The sequence below is a fragment of the Triturus cristatus genome, chromosome 3_2 (genome assembly GCF_964204655.1).
Source record: "Triturus cristatus chromosome 3_2, aTriCri1.1, whole genome shotgun sequence".
Taxonomy (NCBI): domain Eukaryota; kingdom Metazoa; phylum Chordata; class Amphibia; order Caudata; family Salamandridae; genus Triturus; species Triturus cristatus.
This window is the reverse complement of record NC_140584.1, coordinates 687,374,949-687,401,932: the sequence shown is the minus strand read 5'-3', so window position 1 is coordinate 687,401,932 and position 26,984 is coordinate 687,374,949.

The following is a 26,984-nucleotide window of genomic DNA, read 5'->3' as shown; positions in this document are numbered from 1 at the left end:
CTGAAAATGGATGTCACCGCTGGCTGCGGATTCATCCGAATGCATTGATTTCGAAGTGGTTCAACAAGGCTCGATTGATTGACACACATTACATTCTATTCTGAATGTACGTACACACAGGCACACCGCACATGTATTACCACTTCAGTGGGAGGGTAACTGTGCACAATACTTGTATTTCAAGAGCGGGGTGAGGCTGAGGGGAGCCACCCTTTCAGCAGTACAAGAACGTGTGGTTCGGCATCATTTTTAGCTGATAATATTGCAATGTCCCTATTTTGCCTGTGCGAGACGGGCTATATATCCTTAATAATTATAGTTTGCTACGTCACAGTCAGGGAAATCTAAAGAGAGCTGACCTGATCTGTGGCATGGCGACTATGTTCATCACATGGGCAGCCTGGTCCCCCTTATTCCGAGCACCCTCGAAATCAGAATGGTGAGCACTGCTTTGCAAAACACATTATTGTGCACTGTAGGGAAGAAATACGAAGCTCGTCACCTGGACTGAATATTCATTTCTGCAGAGGGAGGAAAACTGAGGAATCCTCTGTGAAAAGCCGGCCTCCAGTGACGCACCTCACACCCCTGAGCGACGACGGCCTAGAATTAGATTTGACACTTTCACAGAGGGAAAATATTTGAGGCCTAGTGGCTGATGCTATTTCCACGTGGTATGTTGGTTTTCACTTACTAAATTACGCCAACAGAAGGATAAGATTCCACCACACCAGCCTTAAATTCTCACATCAAACAAAATACAGGCTGTTGCTGCGTTTCGCTTTATTTAGCAGTTTCGCGGTTTTCCAGGAGTTGAACAGTCAGTTAGACAAATATACCGGAAACGTCCCTTCTGTATGCTGAAAACGGACTGGAGCACTTGTGGCCAGCGACTGTGGGCTGGATTCTTAGATGTATGAATTTTGCAGATTGCAAGAGGCCAAATAACTGTCCAGCTCCTCCGTACAATGAAGTGACCTGGGGGAACGACAGGCACAGCCTAGTCGCGCCCTGGTGGATGCTCGTGGAACGGTGGAGTCCAGGACAGGGGATAGGGAGGGACAGGGGAAGAGGCGGGAGTTTGCGGCAGCTATATAAGGAGTCAGGAAGGGCGTAACACCTGACTCTATGCACCACCGGGCGGGGAGGTTTTGAGAGGAGGGGAGCCGAATCATAGTTTCAGAACTGCTCAAAGAATGACAACGAGGCCATACGAGTGGCCTTGCACATCCTCGGTGCTGCTGGGTGTGTGGATTTACGCATGCCTGGTGTAGGACTTGGCCTTTTTGGCTAAAGTTCCCTAAACGTTTTGCTTTCCCCTTAGACCGTTTTCCTGACCTACAGTTGCCAATTTAGATGCTTGGGTACTTTGCCACTGCTGATCAGTGTCAAAGTACAAGAGTTCCCTATGTAAAGTGTTGTGGTAATTGGTTGGCCATGATTAGTATGTTGCCTTACTAGTAAAGTCCCTAGTGATGTGCACTGTGTATGCAGGGGCTAGTAATGCAAAGGTGCGCAGAGAAGGGAACTCAGGCCTTCAGAGTGCTAAGTTAGCATGTGGTCCTGACAAGTACAACCACTTGTCAGGCCTTACTTTCCCTTTTGCATACACCTGGGGCACCCCTATGGTAAGTCCCAGGTAGCCCCTGGGCAGGGTGCAGTGTAAGTAAAAGACAGGACATCTACTGAGGTGTGTGTTATGTCCTGACAGTGAAAGACACTCTATTTAGTTTTTCACTGGTGAAAGGCCATTCTGCCTATACAATAGAATGGGGTAAGCTGGATATTGTGTTTTGGTAGCCTAGTTTCCTGTAGGTTTATAATGGAGAGGAGACATTTAGAATGTATGAACTCAGTGTCATAACACATCTTTCTGTGAAGATGGTTTTGTCACTGTGTGTTCCCGCTTCGTTTCCACACCCACCACACAGAAGTAATTCTACTTGTGGATCAAATAAAGTTGTTACAACTTCTGCTCAGGTGCATGATGAAAGGCATGCTGGTCTGTCAGTTAACCCCAGGGCCGTTTCAGAGCATGCCCCGTTATCCACTAAATCGATTAGAAAATATAAAAAAGTAAAACGCAGATATAGGGGGAAGCACGCTCAAAAAAGGCTAGTAACTTCTAAATATAAAAGCTGCTCTCCATCGCAGTTATTCCTGGGAAGAAGCCCCGATCTGGGGCAATTAGGGACGGAGTCACTATCTATGTTTAATTCAAATAATTCACCATTAGTTCCTATTATATCACACAACTCTGAACTTGAGGGATTTATAGGGGAAGCCCCGGAAAATTCTTGTGTAGCAGACTCCCCCTTAAATACGCCCGTCAACGCTTGCAAACCCTTATTGAGCTTTTGTGCTAGCAGCGTTGATGAAGGGTCTCCAAATCTGCTCAGTTTTTCACCTGCTTCGCCCCTAATCTCATTTAATGAGGAATCTATAGGGACTAATTGCCAGAAAAGTAAGGGAGGATTAACACTCAAATGGTTAACTGAGAACCTGCAGAAGATTATAACTCCTATCTAGAGGGAGGTGATGGATCAATTGACCCCTCACATGACGCACTTAGATACTAATCATTGCTCTACCAGTGAGAGAGACACCTTGGCTAAAATTGATCACGTGGTAAAATCCCTAATTCAGCCTCTCCTGGAGAACATTCTGACAACTAATACGCGTTTGGACTCCATTGAAAAAAAGCTTGCAGACAACACCCTTGCACTTTCTGGCCTGGTGATAGGCTTAAATAATATTAGCTCTAGCAACTTATCTGATAAAGCACCGATTAATACTATTTCTGGCCCATTAAGCCATCCCACTACTCTAACATCTACTCAGACTAGACAAATGCCATCCTGTCCTCCACCAACTAAAGTGTTAACAACGTCTCTTTCAACGAACAAAATTACACAAAGTAAAGCAACTGATAATATGATAGATAACCTGACTCTAGATCCAAAATTAGTCTCACTACAAAATATGGACAATTTGCCCATAAAGGATAGCGGTTCTAGAAATAACCTTAATAAAAACCGGCAATCCCACATTATAGTGGACCTTCCTCCGGAAGCTGCCCCTTATGCAATTGTATTAGCTGGCGTCCCTGAGCTCTCTACTGAGATCAGAGAAGACTATCAAGGCCTTCGGAATAAAGTTATTTATTGGTTGCGTAAGAATAGACCTTTGCCCGCCTATATTAACGGGGAAATATTGCATGTTAGGCGTTGTGAATGGGTAGGGTTGCGTCCCAAAGATAAAAAAGGGGACGTAATTATTGTAAACTTTAAAGACCATAGAGCAGTCAGACATATTGGGGATTGGTATGACCATAGTAGTAGTGATACCATCTCGACACCCTATCTCAATTATTTCTACCCATATGTACCAGCTCAACATCGTTTATACCAGGAGGATAGATGGCAGACTGTTAATAGGCCTGTATTTATTGATTATGGTCATAGTCGAACTTCTTTGGCACAACCATGTGGCTCATTTAACTGTCATCTTAGATAGCCCTATTCTCCCACCAGAGGCTTGAATAATTATCCGTGGGAAAACAGAGGCACTGCCCTGCCTGTCTATAATCTACCAATTCAAAATCGGTTTGATGTTCTCTCCGATTTGGAATATGTGGATTTACGCAAGAAAGTTGCCTCTAATAATCCATCTACTAGTTTAGGTGTACATTACGATGAAATCCAGGAGAACACCAATGAACAGAGGTTATTATATTGTACCGAGGATACTATGTATGTACAAACTACCCATAGTATGACCCACGCTAATAAGAGGAAGGACAGCTATAAGAATAGCCACAAGGCCTTACATACATCTAACCTAAATGATGGGGGATCTATTGGAGACCCCTGCCATAACCAATTTGAGGAGGCAGGGGCCTATGGTGCTTCAAGTAATCGGGAAATTATAGTAAGTAGGAAAACCTGCACATTCCTATTTTGGAATGTGGCAGGTCTTAGGGAGAAAATCAATAACCCATCCTGGGGTACTATTATAGACGGTCATGACATCCTGGCTCTTCAGGAAACCTGGTCTTTAGACCCAGTTAATATTAATGGGTATAGAAGTTTCTTTACCCCGGCTGTGGGGGGGTACCCATGGAAGAGCTAAGGGTGGTCTACTAACCTTTGTCTCTAACCAGCTTAAATATGATGGGATTTGGTTTTCCCCAAAATCAAGTTTTTATCAATTAATTATTTTAAGGAATATGAAGGGACTAAATGTCGTTGTTATTAATTTCTATAATAATATACCAAGGAAAGAAAGCCCCAGCGTTCTAGCAATGCTGAGGGAGGATATACATTACGAAACAGACAAAACCGATAGAGAAGTTATGTTTGTTTGGGGGGGGGGGGATTTTAATTCCAAACTCTGTATTAAAGGTAAACAGGGTCTATGTGGGTTAATGATAGAGCAGGAATCTAATTTAACTCACTTTGAACATTCTCTGACTGGGGATTTATTAAATGAAATATTGTTTATGTATGACTTAGGATTTGTAAATGAAATCGCCCAAAAACCCACCACCTTCGTGCCTACATTTATCGGTAAAGGTGCATTGTCTACTATTGACTTCATTATTGCTTCAAATAGCTGCAGCCATAAACTCATTAAATTTAGTACTATGGACCTGCCAGTAAGTGATCATCTGCCCCAGATTATGGTGGCCGAAAATCTTTTTCCTGATCGGCAAGAGGATGTGTTCCCTACACATATAGCTTCGGATGTGGTCCTTGGTAGACAAAACGGGTACAATTTAAAATGGGACAAGGTTGTCCCGGAAAGGTTCTTAGACAAGCTATTGAACGCCTGCCCTGGTAGTTTTGCCATCTGCTTAGATGATAAATCCAGCAGTGACTTGATTATGGAACACTTTAATACAATAGCCACCACTATTAAGAAACATTTGTGGGTGGAGGCAAATAACAGGGTAAAGGGTAAGAGAAGTTGGTTCGATAATGCCTGTACTAGATCTTTAACTACCTTGAAAAGAGCCATTCACAGAATACCACGTAACCCTATTGAAATAAGAGGCTGCAGGAAAAAATATAATGAAGCCTTAAAAAATAGGAAAATGGACATAAAAAAGGAGGCCCTGGAAGTGTTATGTGAAACATCACAACAGAAGGATGCATCTGCATTCTGGAGGGACGTTAATACTCCTTTCCTTTACGATAACACTAAAGCGCGCATAGAGATTGCCATTACTGAGGACGATTGGGTGGCGCATTTCTCTAGTCTTTATAGCGCGCAAAATAATCCCCATATTACTAATCCTGTCATTGGGGACCATATAGGTGACGGGGTCGAAAAATTGGTAGTAACCCTGGAGGAAGTTAACATGGGCCTGAATGCTATGAAGGGCGGTAAAGCTGCAGGGCCTGATGGGATCCCTGCTGATTTGTACAAAGGAAATATTGAGCTCTGGGGTCCCATGCTGGTGCAACTTTTTAACGCAGCACTGGCTAGGGGCTTAAACCCGTCCTGGTTTACCTCGGTCATTGTACCCATCTATAAGAAGGGAGACAGACAATGCTGTGCCTGTCATAGACCAATCTCCCTATTGGACTCCTCTGTTAAAATCCTTGGGAGAATTATCCTGGCTAGACTACATAGTTGGGCAGTGGAGAATGATATAATAAGTAACCTACAATATGGATTTCAAAAGGGAATCGGCACTATTGAACAGTGCCTAAACCTAATGATTATACAATCAAAGTATTTGAGGATAAAGGGTGAGTGTCTGTACCTTAAGTTCGTCGACCTTTCGTCGGCGTTTGATTGTGTATCCCACGTTAAACTATGGGCAATTTTAAAAGAGATAGGTGTGGAAGATCCTATTGTTTGCTTTCTGAAAGATCTTTATTCAGGTGCCACAGCTTCGGTTCGCTATGGCAGTGGGGGCCAATGCACCAGGAGATTTCAGGTGAGCCGGGGCGTGCATCAGGGATGCGTCCTGGCCCCCTTTTTATTCCTGGTGTATATTAATGGTCTTGAGCGTCACCTTCTGCGGGAGTGCGGGGACATGCCTAGGATTGGGGAGAGGTCTGTCCCCGCGCTACTGTATGCGGATGACGCAGTTCTAATGGCCCGCACTCCCATGGCACTACAAAAATTGATACAATCTTTTGAGCTTTTTATGTCTAGCTTAGATTTAAAGGTTAATTGTGGTAAAACCTTTACAATGAATTGTGGTAAAATACCTGGTAAGCATACAAAAAGAATGTTTTTGAATAATGTTCCCCTGGAATCTACTTCTACTTTCCCCTATCTTGGTGTTTTGTTCCAGGAAAATGGGGTGTGGTCTCATGCGGTAAAGGCTAGAACCCTCTTGTTTCAAAAAACCATAATGGCCTTAAAGAATTTTATTAAAAAACTGGGAAAGAAACCGATTAAAGAAATGTTAACAATTTATAACGCTACATGTGCATCAGTTGCTATGTATGGCTCAGGTCTCTGGGGCTACTCTAATATTGATTCAATCCAGAAAGTTGAGAATAGGTACTTGAGGTACGTTCTGACAGTTCCCCAAAGTGTCGCGACCTATATTTGCCACATTGAACTTGGTTTAACATATATATCTGATTTAATCAGAATCCAACCTGTTCTTTTGTGGCATAGGATTTGGACAACTAATGAGTGTACCATGAATCGGGCCATCCTTCAGGACGCTTTAAAATTGGATAACTTGGGTCGTCTAGAATGGCTAAATTATGTTAAATCATTCTTTGGTAAAATTGGTTTCTCACAATATTTTGAAGACCCACTTTCAATGGATGGTGTATCCAGGAACACTTTGTCTAGGTTATCCCTGGAATACCTCATGGAAAATAGAAGGTAAGAGGAAATGAAGAAAAAGACTGTATCCTTGCATTTTCCTCTGCTATCTAGTAATAATGTGCAGCCATACTTAACATTGTCGATGTCAAATTATGATCTTTTTTTTTTTACCCGTTTTAGATTGACCATCGTTTTTAGACTTTTGTCTTTCCCAGAAATGAATTCTTGGTTGCCAAATTTGCCTTTATGTCCGTGTGATGACTCCTCACCCCAGTCAGACATCCACATTTTATTCTTTTGTAAATTTTATACCATACCTCGTAGGTCATACATTATTCCACTCCTTAAAGAATGGAGAATTAATAAATATCGTCTAGCCTTTTTAGAACTTCAGAGAATGGACACTGTTCTTACTATTACCGTAGTCTTAAGCTTTTTTAAAAATGTTTTTAAACTTAGGAAAACATTGGGTCTTTGATGCATTTTAATTGACCCTTCTCCTTTTTACATTCTATGTGTATAATTTATTATTGTAACTTGATGTTGTAGCTTTCATGGTTTTTGTCTTTTAAACCGAATGGTGCGTGTTGTGATGCAGCCAGGGCATTGGTGAGGAGCGCCTGGTCGTTGTGTGCACCGGAAGGAGAGAGGAGACTCAGACACGCATGGTGCGTGTTGTGATGCAGCCAGGGCATTGGTGAGGAGCGCCTGGTAGTCGTGTGCACCGAGCAAAGAAGTGAGTCTCGGACGCGCATGGTGCGTGTCATGGTGCAAGCTGAGGCATTGGTGAAGAGCGCCTGGCCATCGTGTGCACCGAGAGAAGAGGTGAGACTCGGACGTGCAGGATGCGTGTCGTGGTGCAAGCTGAGGAGTTGGTGAAGAGCGCTTGGTCATCGTGTGCACCGGAAGAAGAGATGAGACTCGGACGCTCAGGCTGCGTGTCGAGGTGCAAGCTGAGGCATTGGTGAAGAGCGCCTGATCATCGTGTGCACCAGAGGAGAGGCGAGTCTCGGACGCACAGAGTGCGTGTGGCGGTGCAACCACCGGCGCTGGTGAGGAGTGCCTGGGTGGTGTGTGCACCAAAATCGAAGTAGGTCTCCACAGTGCTGAGGGCGGGTCTCGGTGTCTACTGAGACCGCCGGAAAGAGGGCCAGATCATCGGGCCCTCGGAGTGAAGCAATAGCGGCCTGGACTGGCAGTCCCGGAGGAGCTGAGCCACCGGCCCGAGCCCGCCGTGCCCATCTGATGGAGTTCTGGATCAAGGCCTGAGGTGCTGAAGGAGAGGAGAGTGGGTCGCACCCCCCCAGGTAATGTGGATCACCACCTGGGGTGGGGTGCGGATCCGGAGGAACACTCTCTCGGCCTCTCGCTTCTGTCAGCTGCGCGAGCCTGTTGCTTCGGCTGAGATCTAGGTCCATGCTGGCCCAAGGAGGGACAGTACAGGGGTCGGAGTGAGAAGCGGTACTTTTTTGTTAACTTAGATCCATGATTGGGGGCAACTGTTAACGGAGCTCCTAAAACTGTTGTATTACACTTTGCATTACTGCTGCAACAATCGAACTGTCGTATGACGCCTGATCTAATTTGTGCCTGACGAACTACATGCTGGGTGCGCTACGCACTGCGTTATTTTTCCCTTGCAGAGTACCTGATTGTAACGTGATGCCTTGCATTGTTTTTGCATTGCTCTAGTATATGATTGTAGCATGACGCATTGCTTTGTTTCTCCCTTGCACAGAGCATGCTGGTAGTGATATGCATTGCATTATTCCTTCTGTTGCAAAGTACATGATTGTGGCGTTACATGTGACATTGTTTCTCTAGTGCACAGTACGGGGGAATATCGTTACGCATTGCAGTATTTCTTTTCTTTTGCATCGTGTGTGATTCTAGCAATACGAACTGCCTAATCTTTTGTGAATGGTTAGAAGTAAATGTGACTGTTGGATTGAAGCGGTGGTTGGGATTAGAACCTATCAATCCACCGGAAGGAATAATACCCAATATTATATATTGGTTTTGTAGTGTGTGGTCATATCATCTTATATCTTCTTGTATAAAGATTATACTCATTTTATAAAAACTCGTGTGGAGTCTACTTGTGGTGACATCAGTGGGTTGATGTGAGTGTGGTTGCACATACTGTACCCTCGTGCCATGGAGATAAGCATGGCTGCTCGTGCCAAGCTACTAAGGGGGTGAGCAGGGCAATCTCAGACGGTGTCCTTACTTAGCCTAACGTTGAAACGAGGGGTCCGGATTTCACACCTGGCAACTGCGATGTGGGACATGGACTCCCGCCTCCAGCATTTGGTGACAGCGGTGAGTGACTAGGACCCCCACTGCCAACACCTGGCGTACTGGACCAGGTCTGCATTGGGGTGAGCCTTTCGGCACGTGCCATGTTGAGGGGGGTTGCAGCCACGATAGTGGGGTGTTCGCCTCCACCCTGGAGGACAACAGGAAGGTGTGGGCGATATGGGATGAGGTGCCAGCACACCGCAGGCAGCAACAAGGATCAAGGTATTGGGGAGGAGGCATAGTCCCCCAGTGGCGGTGGAGGGGGCCCAAATTGCTGATTTTTTTAAATTAAACAGAGCAGGAGGAGGGGATGGGGCCCAGCAGCGGAGACAGCACGTTGTTAGGAGTGCAGGGGAAGGCCACAACTGCAGAGCACATGGCAGTGGGTGATGTAGAGAGCCACTCGGGCTCTCCTATACAATGTATCTCGCATGCACTCCTTGGGGTGGGTTCGACCCAAGGAGATATAATAAATGGCGAGAGACCGCTCGGGGTCTTCCCGTCAGACTATAGCTAACTGTGTAGTGTGTCCTCATTATAGAACTGTCTAGGCCCTGTTATACCCGGACCCCCGTGTAATGAAAGGTCTCAGATCTCCCCTGAACCAAGGTATATACCATCACTTTCCCAGGGCGAGAATATCAGTTCCAAACTTATGGAATATAACATATACACAGCACTTCCTAAGGTGGGCAAACTTTCAACACTCCCCCAAAGGCAAGGCAAGAAAACAATATCACATGAGTCTCCTCTAGACCAAGGTTACACACACAACACTTCTCTAGAGCGAGATATACTTTGCACACCTCACCAACTGCTTCATCATTTCACCCCACTTCGCTCAAGGGGAGTCCATTGCTTGAACCGGGTGAAAGCTCAGAGGTGACACCAGCCCCCTCTCTTCCGTGACAACACGTCTGCTCCACGGCGTGAACTTCCACCAGGCCAGTGTAGGCTACCCTTTTTAATACAAATTCAAACACAACAAAGCTTCTAGCAAGCCTCGCCCCTCATTCTCATGAGTGCCCGTACCAGCCTGCTCCAAGGCCACTGCATCGGTTGATCAGGCCTTTGCTATAGCTCCGAGACAGACCATGTACATTCCTCTGATAAGAACCAGTTCTCTCTAGTCAGTAAAGTGCAAAAAACAGGAGAAGAGCAAAACATGCCCTCTTCACCTCTGCAGCTTAGTGCAGGCACAGAAAATAGCTTCAGTCATGAAAATGGAGTAAGTTAAGCCATGCACACAGAAAGGCCCAAAGCAAGATGGAATCAGAAAAGCAAGGATGACATGAAACCATGTCAAAGGCAATAGTCAGCACTGCCATAAAGCAAGGTAAAGTCAGAAATCAGTATACAACATTGAGCACATGTGTGCACCACCACCCACAACACTGCAACTCGACATCCCATACCTTCTATTCTTAGCAAGACTATTCTACTGAAAGACACCACGATTACAGGACAGAAGAGAAGCAGACATATGCAGGGCCATCCTACGTTAAGGCTAGGGTAATATAACACACTAAAGTCAGTACAAAATGGTGGTGGTTGAGGGTCATCATAGGGTGTCAGACCACAAAAGTGGCTCAGTCACTACATTGCACCCCATGACCCTCGATCATCACCATTCACATATATCAGAAACAAAATCTCTTAACTAAAGGCAAAAATATGGGTGTAGCGCTGCATCTTTTAACTGCAAAATTGAATCATTGTAAAGCAAATTAAAACTGCATATCATAACTAAAAAACAAAACTATCATTAAAGCACTGCATGTCTCAATTGAAAGCAAAACCATTTAAAACTTTATTTCTAAATTGAAAGACACAAAACTGCAGGTCATAATTGAAAGCATACCTACAAAGGAAAAACCACATTTCACAATTAAAAACACAACTGCTAAAAAGCACATGTTGAAACAGAAACTCTTGTGCTGAAGTGGCTACACAAAAACATATAAATTCAAAGCAAATCATGACTGACTATGTTTAAAAAAAACGACATCACATAACTGAAAAACATAGCAAAAGATATGATAATCACTGTAGAGCAAGCAAAGACGGCATTCCCTAAATACATGTAAATGCAATAACTCAGGTGCATCTAGAAATAGCACACAGATATCTGGATATATGTTGAATGGATACACAAAATATATGAATCAAGCTTTTAAATGCTCCTAATGCCTCTAATGGTTAAACTGGAAACTCTACTGCCAAACTCATATATTGTAGCAACAGCAACGGGTGTTTCTCTTCAGTCTGTAACTTAGAAAGTATCTACTCTAATTGCAGCAAAGCGTTTCTATTATTCCATCCCTAAAAAAAAAAAAGTTCTTCACCGTGAAAAAGAAAACACACACAGCCTTCTCTTGTCAGGTCTGAACTCCATGTTGATAAAACAGTTCACAGTTCCAGCAAAGCACATCTTGTAGTTCCTTCTTCTTCACTTTTACACAAGCAGTTCCCCTGTGTGAAAGACACACAGCCCTCATGCATGTAAAGTCAACCTCACGTCAAGGAAACAGTTCCAATCGCAGCACACTCTGCTGATCCCTCTTCGCTTGGAAAGAAGCAGTCCATCTGTGTAGGACACAGCTCTCCGGCATCTATCTTCATCTGTGTCTCCTTGACAAAGGAGGACCCCATCCAGTCTGGTCAGCCACAGGACATCAGCTTCCATCAGCCACATGACATCAGCCGCCATCGTCTGGTCTGGCGATCACGCCAGGCTTGGGGGGGGGGAGGGGAGGGCCCCACTCACACGGGGGAAGGGAGTCCCACTCACACGGGGGAAGGGAGTCCCACTCACACGGGGGGACTGGGAGAATCTGAAAAAGAAACAAGCATCACTCTTCTTGCAAAAAAACATTTTTCAAAAGCACACTTTTTTTGTCTTGCATTTCGGAAAGTACAATATTTTCATTTCTGTCTACATAGCTCTCCTCTAGCTCTGGGGAATTGTCTAAGAATTCTACCCACGCTTTAGCCTCTGAATTCTTGGTAAAATCTCTCTTTTTCTCTACACAGCAAGAAGAGCTGGGGCAGTCTCCTTCACTCACTGCCCCCTCACAGGCGCTGCCCCGCCTTCACAAAATCTCTGCGGACACTAACTGGTCCCTTGCCAAAAATAACAAGCAGAGACTTCTCTGCTCCTTGCACTAGCCCCCCCTTTACAAAGCTTCTGCAGATGCTGTGAAATGCCATCTTATCACACCAAGGTCAGGGCAAGCCAGCTACAGCTAAATCCACATGTAGTATTTTTCCTAACTTTGCAAATCCCTTTCTAGGTAAATGCTCATAGCCCAGAGCTGTGAAACTATTTTTTCTCAAATGAAATACACAAAATTCAACTAAAACAACCCACTCAGCAGCTCACGTCTAAATTCAACCACACTTTCTCTGTCTAAAACTCCTGCCTTTTCTTTTCTTCTTCTTTCTCCCCTCTTCTCTTAGAAGGGAAAAGCACATTTCTGCATGCACCTTTTTTTAAGGAATACATGTCACACACTCCCAGAACTCCTTTTATGTCTCAGACGAAAAACGGCTTTAACCTCTCCTGACCTCAAGCAAGACCTAGCATTCTTTATCTAAATGCTCCACAATTCTGTCTAACTAATTCAAGCAAATTCTTAACTGTCATCTGTCTACCACCTCATGAAAAAAACAACTAAACTATTCTTGGCACTCAGGGGCTATTGATATCAAAAAGAAAAGCATTAGCAATATCAAAAGTCTTATACCAAGTCCCATGGTACTTCTGTAACAATATCTGGGACAGCATCAGTCAAAGAAGGTGTATGTTTGTCCAATTCACAATAATCAACTGTCATGCGCCAAGAATTATCATATTTGTGCACCAGCTACACAAAATCATTTTAAACATTAGTGATTGGGGTCACCAACCCTACCTCTATCAAGTCCTGCGCAAACTGCTTTTCTGTCTATATAGGCCATTTGCTAACCATTGAAATCTCCCATAGGCAAATCACATTTTCTCTAACGCTGTTCTGTCCAGTATCTTTTAGTGCACAAAAGCACAGAATCATCTGTATTTGTCCATCATCTGAATTTAAAAGTGACCTCTTCTTTCCCTGCACTTCCCTGCAACTAAAAAGGGTACATTGCTTTTGAATTAACTCACAAAATACATTTTCATACTTCTGAATTAACCACATATCAGAATTATTGTACACAATCTGCTGTTGTTCACATTCAAAATCATATTGTTGCATTTCTCTTTTGAAGCTAAATGTATCATTCACTGTCATGTCTAATTTATATCCGCAACCGGTGATCGTTAAGTCTAAAACACTGGTCTGTTTATCTCCCTGCACATTCCTTTCTGGCTGAAAAACCTCTTTGGAAGAATTAATTAAAATTATCTGTGCAACTTGTAGCCTGACTGGATTCTATGTTACATTTTTCACATCTAAATCATACATGTTTAATTCTGTCTTCAAAGATATATTTTCAAACTGGGCATCAACTAACTGTTTCTTCAGCTCACTGCGTTCTTTTTGCAAATGCTCAAATGGTTAATTCATATCAAACAACAACACATTCAGAATAACATCGCTGTCTCTGTCTAAAATATCATTAATCTCCGGCGGAACACATTTTTTCTCTAATATCTCACATTCATGTTGCAGCTGAACACATTTTATATGCATTTCTTAATAAACACTTGAAAGGGATCCAGCCCTTTCTGCCTAACGTAGCAAGCTATTTATAAGCACTTTATACAAAACGCACCTAAACACACACACACCAATTCTCACTCAACCCAGCAATATTAGCTCACTTCACGAGCCAGCACACCATATGGGCTACCCCCATTCAAATAAATCAATTGGTATCTGAGAGTCCGCTTTCAATTTCTAGAAATCACATTTCTTCCCCTTAATTCCACCTCTTCGATCCTGTAAGTCATGACGCCAAAATGTAATGAAAGATCTCAGATCTCCCCTGGACCAAGGTATGTACCATCACTTTCCCAGGGCGAGAATATCAGTTCTAAACATATGGAATATAACATATACACAGCACTTCCTAAGGTGGGCAAACTTTCAACACTCCCCCAAAGGCAAGGCATGAAAATAATATCACATGAGTCTCCTCTAGACCAAGGTAACACACACAACACTTCTCTAGAGGGAGCTATACTTTGCACATCACTTGCCAGGAGGGCACACTCATCACCTCCTACGACAAGGAAAAGACGAATTCAAACGTATGGAATATATACATTTATTAACACAAACCTTCAATCACGGGCAGGCCGAATATATATTCATCATGGCAGACTCTCACATATCAAATAACCAATTGAAATACACAATCAAAGCAAATATATCTGTAGAAATATACATGTATGGATATAAAAATCAGAAAATAAGAAGGAAAGGAAAGAATTCAGTAAAGAATCAAGAGACAGTTAGTAGCAGAGACAGCTCACCTACTGCTTCATCATTTCACCCCACTTCGCTCAAGGGGAGTCCATTGCTTGAACCGTGTGAAAGCTCAGAGGTGACACCAGCCCCCACTCTTCTGTGACAACACGTCTGCTCCACGGCGTGAACTTCCACCAGGCCAGTGTAGGCTCCCCTTTTTAATACAAATTCAAACACAACGAAGCTTCTAGCAAGCCTCGCCCCCTCGTTCTCATGAGAGCCCGTACCAGCCTGCTCCAAGGCCACTGCATCGGTTGATCAGGCCTTTGCTATGGCTCCAAAACAGACCATGTACATTCCTCTGATAAGAACCAGTTCTCTCTAGTCAGTAAAGTGTGAAAAACAGGAGAAGAGCAAAACATGCCCTTTTCAACTCTGCAGCTTCGTGCAGGCACAGAAAATAGCTTCAGTCATGAAAATGGAGTTAGTTAAGCCATGCACACAGAAAGGCCCAAAGCAAGATGGAATCAGAAAAGCAAGGATGACATGAAACCATGTCAAAGGCAATATCAGCACTGCCATAAAGCAAGGTAAACTCAGAAATCAGAATGACATGAAGCCATGTCAAAGGCAATAGTACAACACATAATTCACATAACCCAAATAACACTATAGACTTTATCCCTCAGTATACAACATTGAGCACATGTGTGCACCACCACCCACAACACTGCACCTCGACATCCCATACCTTCTATTCTTAGCAAGAGTATTCTGCTGAAAGACACCAAGATTACAGGACAGAAGAGAAGCAGACATATGCAGGGCCATCCTACGTTAAGGCTAGGGTAATATAACGCACTAAAGTCAGTACAAAATGGTGGTGGTTGAGGGTCATCATAGGGTGTCAGACCACAAAAGTGGCTCAGTCACTACACCCCGCTGCGCTACATTGGCGACGAGGGCAGTCGTACCCTGGTGCACTGACTCTGCCCGCTACAGAGCCCACCCGCGATGCTCCGTCGTCTAAGGAAAAGCGTATCCCTGCTGTCGGCGACCTGGGCTGTGCTTCCTGTGCCCTCCGCTGCCGCCGCCGTTGTGCCTCTCACCTCATTTCCACGATGTCTGGCCGCGCCATACCCTAGCCGCGCGGTACAGTGCTTCCAGCCACCTTCACGCCCTGCCTGGAACAGCAAGTCCGTCCTGCACCCACCTGCACGTCTCCCCAAGTCACCGGGAGCGTGCTGAAGATGGCGGTGCACGCGTGGAGAATCGTCAAGGCACGCCAGCAAACTGGTGAGTCCCGCGACCCAGGGGGAGCTACCGCAGTGGCGCACAGAAGTGCTACCGGCCTTGAGTGGAAGGCAGGGGAAGGAGGAACGTCCCAGGTGGCCAGTACTTCCCCTTCTGCAGCATAGGGAGCTGGTCTCACCCAGCAGGCCTCCGGTGGCCACAGGTGCTCATTGCACAAGCAGCCCGCATCAGAGAGAGCCCACCAGGGCCCCGCAGGCCCCACAAGACTCACCCATGCAGAGTGCAGCCTATGACCAGTAAGCCTGGCCTCGATAAGAGCACCTCAGTATCCACACAGCCCACAGCAGTTCAGAGCCACCCCACCCAAAGAGGAAGGCCCGGTGCATTGAGCCTCCTCAGCCCTGCCAGGCACGCGGTTACACGCCAACCCATATGCGGCATTCAAGACCCATAGCGCCGACACTGTGCCCGAGTGTGCCTACGCCATGCCCACGCCATCAACCGCAGGTGCAGATGACCTGCAAGCAGGAGCTGGCGGATCGCACAGAAGGGAGAATGCCCCGCCCCCGGGTAACAGACATGCAATTGTCTCCCCACTACCGCCTTTCAGCGAGACCGCGGACCCTGCGACTGTGGCCCCACATTGGAAAGCTTGGATCGGATGTCTGAACCATTACTTTAGGGGTACCAGAGAAACCGACGGTGCTGTGAAAAAGTCGCTGCTCATATACTACGGCAGTGCTGAGATCTATGACCTTTTCGAGACACTGCCTAACACAGGGAATGATGATGACTATGAAGCTGCGGTCGCCGCGCTCAACAGGCACTTCGACCCCCAGCTGAACCCTAATTTAGAGCGTTTCAAGTTCAGGCAGGCCTCACAGTCAGACGCAGAGTCAGTGGACATGTTTTATGTGCGGCTGCGCAGGCTGGCAGACACGTGGCCTTCACAGACCGAGGGAAGAAATTAGTGGCCAAGTCATCCAGGGATGCTGCTCAGCACTGCTAAGGAAACTGATTTTTTGGCAACCAGGGATCTCCCTGGATGAGATCCTCATCCTGGCCAGGTCCCAGGAACTCTCAGATGCACGGGCAGGCAAAATGGAAGCTGCCCTGCATAGAACCGCTGCAGCACCACAGACACTGAAGTACGTGCCCATTAAGGAAGAAAGTGTCGAGGCCATACAACGGCGCCCAAGTACAGCTCGCCCTGCACCGCGACCGTCTATGAGTGGGGCGTGCGGCAACTGTGGCGTGGAACACCCGTCAACGACAGTGTGTGGAGCAAAAGGGAAGATGTCCTCCCGCTGCGGGAAGGTGAACCATTTCGCAAAGGTGTGTCGAAGCAGCCGGTCTCAACAGACCTAGGCCAGGCCTCGAGGAATGAAGCATCGTCTACGCCAGGTGTCGCTCGACGATGCACAATCGCAGGATGACGACTCGACGCGGGGGAGCTGCCTCCCGCTCGAAGAAGATGATGATGAGGTGTTTGTCATATCCTTCGTCAGCAGGTCAGACGAACACCAAAGGCCACCGCTGATGTGCTCTGTCTGGGTAGGAGGGTCTGCAGTCCAGGCGCTCATCGATACAGGCGCATCAGTCAATGTCATGGACTCAGAGTAGTACGAGCGGCTGTCACCACGACCCCCTCATCCAAGGCCTGGACCTACACCTATGGAGGTACACACACTCTGCCCCTCAGAGGGGTCATCAAGGCTGAAGTCACCAGCAACATACACGTCATGAGGGCCCGATTCCACATCACAGAAGGGAGGAAAGACACCCTTCGCAGCTGCCACTCCACAGAGGACCTCGGGTTGGGGTTCTTCTCTCATCAGATCCACGACTCCCATGCTGATGCCACCTTGCAAGAATTCCCGGCACTGTTCACAGGGCTTGGCAAGCTGAAAGGGAAGCAGTTCAAGCTCCACATTGACCCCACCATGAGGCCCACAGCCCTAAGACACCGTAGGGTGCAGTTCAACCTCCACCCAAAAGTAGAGGCAGAACTAAAGGAACCCGAAGACCTCAAGGTCATTGAGAAGGTGTCAGGCCCCACCTCATGGGTGTCCCTGTTGGTCATGGCCCCCAAGCCAAAATAGCCGGGAGTCATACGGCTTTGTGTGGACATGAGGCTCCCAAACGTAGCAGTCAAAAGGGAATGTCATCTTACCCCCACCATGGATGACATCGTGGCGGACATGAACGGAGCCAAGTAGTTCTCCAAGCTGGACCTGAAAGTGGGGCACCACCAACTGGAACTGGAGCCTGAGAGCAGGTACATCACCATGTTCTCCACCCACGTCGGCCTCAGAAGGTACAAGAGACTGAATTTCGGGCTGTCGTCTGCAGCAGAGTTCTTCCAGAATGCCATCCAGGAAGCACTGTCCGGCCTGCAGGGTGTCATCAATCTGAGCGATGACATCCTGGTGTTGAACACCTTGGAAGAGCACCACACCCACCTCCAAGCCACCGTCCAGCGTCTGGTAGACTGCAGACTGACCCTCCACAGGGCCAAGTGTTCCTTTTACCAGGAGTCAGTCGACTTCTTTGGATACATCTTTACCAGAGACGGGTTGAGGGTGGACCCCAAGAAAGAGATGGCCATCCAGGCGGCAAGCACCCCGAAGTCCCCCACAGAGGTCCGCAGTTTCCTCAGCATGTCCACCTACTGTGGCAGGTTCATTCCGAACCTAGCCTCTCTGTCGGAACCACTCCGCGCCCCTTACCCGCAGTGACCGTCAGTGGGAATGGACCATAGCTTCCACCACAGCTTTCAATTCCATGAAGACAGCCCTCATGGACAAGACAGTGATGGCCTACTTTCACCCGGGGCGACGCACAGAGTTGGTGGTAGATGCTAGCCCAGTAGGCCTAGGCGCAGTCCTCCTACAGGAACAAGACCAGGAAACATGGAAACCAGTCACCTACGCCAGCCGAGCGTTATAAGACACCGAGACTCAATATGCCCAGATCGAGAGGGAGGCCCTGGCAATAAATTGGCAATAAAATGGCAATAAAATGGCAATAAAATGGCAATAAAATGGGTGTGTCAGCATTTTCATCTCTATCTGTATGGACAGGAGTTCCAGGTAGTGACGGACCACAAGCCGCTGCTCCCACTCTTTGCTGGGTCATCAAGACTAGCGACTCCCAGGATTGAAAGGTGGGCCATTCAGTTGCAGGCATACAACTTCAAGGTTCTGTTCCATCCAGGGGCTCACAACCCAGCAGACTACCTCTCGCGGCACCCCGAGCCGTCGGTCGCTCGAGCCCATGGATGTAGCATACTCAGAGGCATTCGTGAAGATGGTACGATCATACGAGGCATGTCCAAAAGCCATGACATTGGAGGAGACTGGTGAAGCAACGACCGAGGATGAGACGCTAGCCAGAGTGAAAAATGCCCTACTGAACAACCGGTGGACCCACTTTCTGGAAGGGGCCCAGTTGCTCCAGGCAGAAGATAGCCATGCTTGGCAACAGCTCTGGTAGATCCGAAACGAGCTGAGCGAAGGAGAACAGGGGGTAGTCCTGAGAGGGCACGTCATTGTGATCCCAAAGGCGCTGCAAGATCGCATCATCCAGCTGGCACAAGTGGGGCATCAAGGGATGGCGAAAACCAAAGCTCCGCTGCAAAATAAGGTCTGGTTCCCGGCAATAGACACCCAAGTAAAGGAAATGGTGCAGCAGTGTCACTAGTGCACCATCACAGGTGGCGACCCGGCACCGGCACCCATCATCACCGAAGAGCCAAGCGAACTCCCATGGTCCAAGGTCAGCATCGAATTCAGGAGTTTCCCTGATGGCCACTACACGCTGGTGCTTGTTGACTCATTCTCAAAGTTCCCAGTTGTAGAAATGCTAGCGTCAACGGGTGTTCATGCACGTCAAGAAAATCCTGGAAAAGACTTTTGTCCTCCTAGGCCTGCGGATGAAATCCGCTCAGACAACGGGCCTCCGTTCCAAGGCCACAAGTTCCAAGTTTACCTGGAGAGCAAGGCGATTCAACATAGAAAGATCACCTCTCTGTGGCCCCAAGCTAACAGGGAGGTGGAACGCTTCATGCGAACCCTCAACGTGGTTCTGCGCATTGCCGTGGATCAAGGGGAAGATGTCGAGTCGGCACTCAACCAATATCTAGATGCATCCCGGCAAATGCCCCACAGCATCACCCGGTGTGCCCCATCCCATTTGCTTTTCAAAAGAGCCCCACAGGATAGCATTCCAACTGATTCACCATGGAAACCTCCCGAGAGGGACAACATAGCCACACAGGCTAGGAGGACTGTGACCAACCAGAAGGCCAGAGCCACCAGAGGAGCAAAGGAACCCCAGCTGAAAGTGGGAGATAGCATCGTGGTTAAAGACAGACACCCCGGTTGGAAATTCAGAACACCGTACAAACCGGAAGAATGGACCATTGTCAAGGTGCAAGGGACCATGGTCACAGCGCAGAGAGGACAGCAAGTGGTCACCCGAAATGTATCATGTTTCAAGAGAATCCATGGGTCAAGCACTGACTCAGAGGAGACAGAGGATCTGGGAGAGGATCCCTGTCACACTCCCATCGGCTCGCCGAGGCCTGTGGCCTCCCCACCAGGACACCTGCTGCCTGGAAGCGGACAAGCTGTGACTGACATTTAAAGGCACAGCTGAGACATTGTGACTGAGCCCCCCCAAACACCCAGGCAGATGCAGTGGCCAGCTCCAGCACCCAAAGCCAGAAGTATGGTCTCCGGTCGAACCCTGCACCCAGCCAAAGGTTGAAGGACTTCATGTGCACATCCCCTTAGGCATGCGGACTGTGGTGAACAGACACTAAAGAAAAAGATGGATGTAGAGAGCCACTCGGGCTCTCCTATACAATATATCCCGCATGCACTCCTTGGGGCGGGCTCGACCCGAGGAGATATAATAAACGGCGAGAGACTGCTCGGGGTCTTCCTGCTAGACTTTAGCTAACTGTGGTGTGTCTTCATTATAGAACTGTCTAGGCCCTGTCATCCCCGGGCCCTTGCCGCGCTACAGGTGATACCCATTTAGATTTGACTTCCAGGCAGGCGCTGGTGGAGCTGGGGCAGGGAGAGGGGGTAGTGACAAGTGGGGGCTCTAAAAAAAGAGAGGGTACTCCCTTCAGAGGCCAATAGAGGTTACAGTGGGGAGGCAGGCCAAGTCGGCAGGCGCAGTGAGCTAGGCAACGCTGACCCCGGCAGGGAAGGGGGCTGAGCAGCGATCAAAGTGGCAGGAGGTGGACCTAGAGGTGAGAATCAAAGAGCAGTGCCAGTTTTCGAAGGATACACAGGAGAGGTGGGAGAGAGTCTACAAGGAATGAGAGGGGGCCCATGAACAGGGACACAGGTTGAAGAAAGTTAAGGGCATTGGTTATGGGTGCCAGAATATGAAGCAGGGATGTCGGGGGCCAAAGGAGCCGGTGCGGCTCATAGGGTCGGTGGTGCAGGGGCCTCACAAGGTTGGTGCAGCCTGGAGGAGGTGGACCCGGCAATGGCAACGAGAGAGGTTTTCAGGCAGGTGGCAATGCCAACGAGGCGCAAGACAGCCTCTGTACGTTGGGCTGAAATGGTGGGGGGGTCAACGGTGGCCATCCCGTGATGAGGACGAGATGGCGGAGAAACCTCTGCGTAAGGAGGAAAGAAGGGAGTTAACGAAGAGTACAGCTGGTGTCTGTTAGAAGTCAAGAGCAGACAAAGAAGGCATCACTGAAAAACAGTCTGGGGCAGGAGGCAGACTTTGCAAGCACAGACGATATGGTGATGGCTTACCTTCAGGTAATAAAAAAGGATCACTGACAAAATATCGAGAAGGAGAATATCGACCTACCAAAATATCGAGGAAAAAATATAGAATGCCAAAATATCGAATCCCTATCTACAAACAGGTAAGTACAAAAATACAGAATCCAAAATATCGTTGTAAAAAATATAGTTGGTCAAAATATCGAATTTTTTAAATGTCTTAAAAGTTATGTAAAATTAATGAAATGATACATATAATTAACTAAAACATACTTAAAAATACTTTAATAACTTTAAAATGAATAAATACTTAATGTAAGTAAAAAAACAAATGGCAGAATGGACACTCAATCCTTTATAACTTTGCGGTATTCTAAAGGAAGACATATCAGCATATATACTGGTACACTACAGGGTGGAACATCATGACAAGGTGCACAATATCAGTAGTGCATTGTGACTGCGTTCACTGACGTCATAAATATAGAGAGTGTGGCACGTCACACTGAGGCTGATCCTGAGGTGAGAAAGAAATCACAAGATGCAAATCATTGTGCAAAGGAGAGATTGCAAAAAAATCAAAGTTTTCTTTCCTAATGAAATATGTTCCTCTGATGAAAGACTGACAGACACCGAGGACTCTACATATGAACTTCCAGTCAACAGTCTCTCTTCAGATTCAGGAGACCTGCCACAGCTGTAGTAAGTATACACACGGCGTGCCAGGTTACTCTTTTATTTCAGAGCTGACAAAACATGCCAGGATAACACAACAACAGAAGCAACTGAACTCAGCATTTAAATAGCAACAGACCAACAATGAGAATTCTAAAATGAATGTATGTGAGGAGGACATGCCAGTTGTCACCAGAATACAATACAGTAATAAGAATACTACATACCACCCTCCTAAAAAAAGAGAAAGAAAATAAAAGACACAAAAACAAAATTACAAATAAAATCTTATTCATAATAAACTATATACTTGTTAAATTTCTTAAGATTTGGCGAATTTCTGACTGGTCTGGAATGAGGCATCACATTAACATTAACATTTTGAGAATGAACCACCTCAGGATCTTTAAAGATTTTTGAAAATCTAGATTCACCATTCTTAACAAATGTGTTTAAAAAAAAATATTTTAACATAGATTCCTGCCTTCAAGTTGAGGTTTGTATGTGTATCGTTTTTCTTGAACTTCAGTTGAGAGTTTTCCACATTATGTTTTGCGGAAGTAAACATCTCCTCTTTATTAACTTCTGGTAATTTGATACTAAGCCAACCAGGAATTCACACTGTGTGAGTTTTCTTGCCCTTAAGCATTTGATAAGGTGGAAAACCAGCAGTATTGTGAGAAATTGAAAGATATGACCATAAGGGCCATATTCTCAAGGAGCTATCGCCGAGTTATCGGCACCTTAACGCAGCCAAATATGCGATAAACTTACCACCCCATTCACAAGCTGGTGCAAATAGCCCATATCACCAGTTTTCCGGCGATAGCAGCCGCAAAAAACACCGCCAAGGATGACACCGGCAACTATCGCTAATGAGATGCAGAGTAGGCGTTCCCGAGCAAAAAACTGCGACAACACCACTCCACAACAGTCTCAACGACCAGCCTGATCTGCGATAAGATCACAAAACATGCGATAAGGCGCGTTAGCACCAGGAAACTAACACCTGCTCCGACCTGGTGCAAAGTCGGATTACAACCTGTACCACAAAAGAGAACCCTGCCCAGAGCCACACCTGAAGAACAACAGATGCCATGGAGCCACTGAACATGCATCCCGGAGCCCCAAGAGTGCAACAACACCCACTGCCACCACTCCCAGGACCCCACCTCCCCCCCCCGGGCACCCCTACCCACCCCCAGACAAAGATATGTCACTTCAACCACACTGAACCATATACCAAATAACCCGCATGATGTCGCACAATCACATCTGGTGACATGCATGTGTCATCACAAAAATGAGCATCACACATTCACCTTCGAAGCAACAATTGAAAATGTATTAAAATAAACACAGAACAGAAATGAAGACATGTCGGCTCCCCTCGGGATAATCCGTAGGTCACAGCCTGCAAGACAAAAAATCATGATGAGAAGGTGTGTCCTGCACACATCAAAGGACAGAGAGAGAGCGAGGGAGAGAGAGAGCGAAGGAGAGAGAGAGCGAAGGAGAGGGAGCGAGAGAAAGACGGACAGAGAGGGAAGAGAGAGAAAGACGGACAGAGAGGGGGTGAGAGAGAAAGACAGACAGAGGGGGGGAGAGAGAGCTAGAGAAAAGAAGAGAAGGACCGCGAGAGAGAGTGCCGACACTGCGCACCCAGGCCACATTGCCCACCTGCTGCCACCGGTGTGTCTCCAACTACGTGCCGGTATGTAGTGCAGTCCACCAGGTCACACATCTGAGACATACCCGCCATCTGAAACAGAGTCCAGATACATGAATGGCACAGTACATACAATTGCACAAGACATCATCGCCTGACTGCCCCAGCGCACCCAGGCAGCTGCACCCCAGCCCCTCCCGCCACCCAGCGGTGCATGCCCACCCCTGCGCACCCAGGCAGCTGCACCCCAGCCCCTCCCACTGCCCAGCGGTGCATGCCTGCCCCTGCGCACCCAGGCAGCTGCACCCCAGCCCCACCCGCCACCCATCGGTGCATGTCCACCCCTGCGCACCCAGGCATCACTATTCACCTTCCGCCACCGGCGTGTAGAAAAGAGGGCTCACCACGTGCCGCTGCAAGCTACAAGCCCGCGCCCCGCAGACATGGCACCCTCCACATTATGCAGCCCTGCTCCGCAGGCCACCAGGTCTCACATTTTGGTGCTGGGTCTTGATTACTCCATGGCAGAGGACATACCAGTGCACCCGGCCTCATAGCAGGCTGCACACCCGCTCAGCCTCATAGGTGTCACTAACTCTGTGATCCAGGAGGCGACGCCAAGTGGCGGTAGGCCCGCGCTGCCCGCTGGCTCAGGCCTACACTGCGGTCCAGCACGGCACACAAAACCTGAGCCGTCCGGACTGCCGGGACGGGGCATCATCGCAGGCTGTACACCCACTCAGTACCTAAGGTGCCCCTACCTCAGTGCACCGAAAGTCACCGTCCCGTGGTGGTGTGCCTGTGCCGGCCTGCACAGTGTATCTGCAGTGTATCCAGTGCCACCAAGTCTCTGCCCCCCCAGTCATGGACCCTCTATCTATGATTGGGTATTGTGGTGCGGACGCCATCATGTCCCCTCCGGGCCTGCGGAATGTGATGTCGCAGGCCCCTGGGCCCCAATGCCTACATGCACACCACATGGATACACCCCGAGAGAGTTTGAAAATGGCGTAGTGCACGCTTGCCTGTCCCTTTTTATTGGCAGGGTCACATGTGCTGTGACGCGTGGTCTGGATGGGTATGGTGTGGGTGTAAACCATCCTTGAGGGAGTGGCTGTGGCATGCTGACAACTAGACCTGTGAGCAGCAGATCACTACAGGGGAGTCCTGGCACATGTGGCGTTGTTGCCCCCCCTGGAGCATAAGCATCGTGGGCTGGCCTGGCGTATGCCACTCCAGCGTAATGGTTTGAACAATGACCCCGGGGCTCTGGGTGTGGTTCCGTACAGGGCTGGACAAGGAAGTAACAAATGTGTGTGTCGCTGTTATGTCGTTGCCACCTGGACGACAATCGACAATGTGTCACCATGTGACCCAAGTCCAACGACATCAGCCACATGGATGTAAGAGGAATTCACTGACCCCACATTTATCCATGCTACCACACTTGAAAGACCATAGAGACGACACATCTGTGTGATTCTTAATGTTTAATGCACATTCAGTGGAGTGTTGCATCTGGAACAGTGCAGGGCCATGCAAACCCCACTTTCAAATGTTGGCCCATAGAGGGCCAGCCAGAGTCATTCAGGGAATGACCAGTCCAAAGGGAGTGGAAGAGTTCAGTCCGCAGTCTGATGGCAGTGTCATTGGCGATCAAACAGAATATGGCTGTCCATTGCGAGGTCCAAGGTGAGTGTCGTAGGGTGCATAGGGGGACAGTGGAAGGTGATGATGCAGAGGGCAGAACCAAGCTGAAACCAGCCGTGATTAAGAGATAGATGCTACCGCTTCCTTCTAACCACAAGGGCAGATTCATCCGCATCTTCGTCCTCTGCTGTTTCATGTGCCTCACGTGTGGATGGTGCTGGCCTTTTTCCAGCACTGTGTGGCAGTGACACCTCATGGGCCGGAGGTGGAATGTCTGCAGCACTGGTACTGACACATCAGGGGGCGGAGATGTGGATGTAGTGGGAGCAGCAGCATGCATCAGTGCCAGGCCTTGTGGCAGCAATGCCATGAGGATGGTTTTGAGGTCATTGTAGAACCCAGCTACCTCTCGCCGGTGTGCAGCCATGACAGCTGCTCCTTCCGCATTGGCCTGCTCCATGTTCTCCATGTGCCTCCGCATGAGTCCAAACTCCCGGGCGAGCTCGCTGGAGCCACTCTGACTGGACAGTCGTTCTTGTCTCACAGTCAGTTCTACAGCGGTCAGCCATGGTTCATTAGAGGGCATGGAGCGGACTGTCGGTATCCGTTAGGGACTGTGAGTGGTCCCTGATGGGACTTAGACACCCACGAATGGCATCTAATTTGTCTGCCATGCGGTCGAAACCCACCTGCACCTGTTCAGCCAGCTGCTCTTGGCATCCCAACACACGTTCTTCGTGGTCCTGGGAGGCAGCTGTGGTGGTGGGTGCTGCCTGCAGTGTGGTCTGTGCAGGGGGTGGGTTTACCTCGTTGCAGCTGGGCTGCCCTGCTCCTGGAGGTGTGCTGCGTAGACTGTCAATGAACTCTCCGAGGGCGTCGGAGTCAAAAGTGTTGTGGTCCTCTTCGTCATCAGAGTAGAGAGGTTTGGACTGCTCTGCAGGAGGTGTTGATTGTTAAACTGCATCTCTCCTTCACATTGCAGAGGGACAATGTGTTCACATGTGTGTTGTCGCATTGTACATGTTTACATACAGACTGCATGACTGTGTACATCGTGGCTGTTTCGGAGTGGCTGCCTATTTGCCGCAGGACTGTGTATATTTCGACAACATCACAGCTGTGTGTTTGTACTTGTACATTATCAACTCACATTTCCCTGCAATGCCACTTGTGATTAGCCAGTGTCTACACCCAGTCGGCACCAGTTGTGTCCTCTGTTCTGTGGTGAGCGTGTTGCGGTTTGTGCCACTTCATTGTCAATGTTGATGTGCTGTGCACGTGATGTGTGTGTAGCGCTTTTGGGGGGAGTCGCCCCTGCAGCTCTGATTTGGCTGCCCCTTATCCCTTACATGCGGTGTGCCTCTGACTTCTGTGCTCATACAGTGTCGCATACTTGGGTACATTGTTCTCTTGGTGTGAGTTGGGGTCTGGGGCATGGTTTGCCCGCAGATGTGCTCAGCTCAATTGTGCATGTGTGCCATT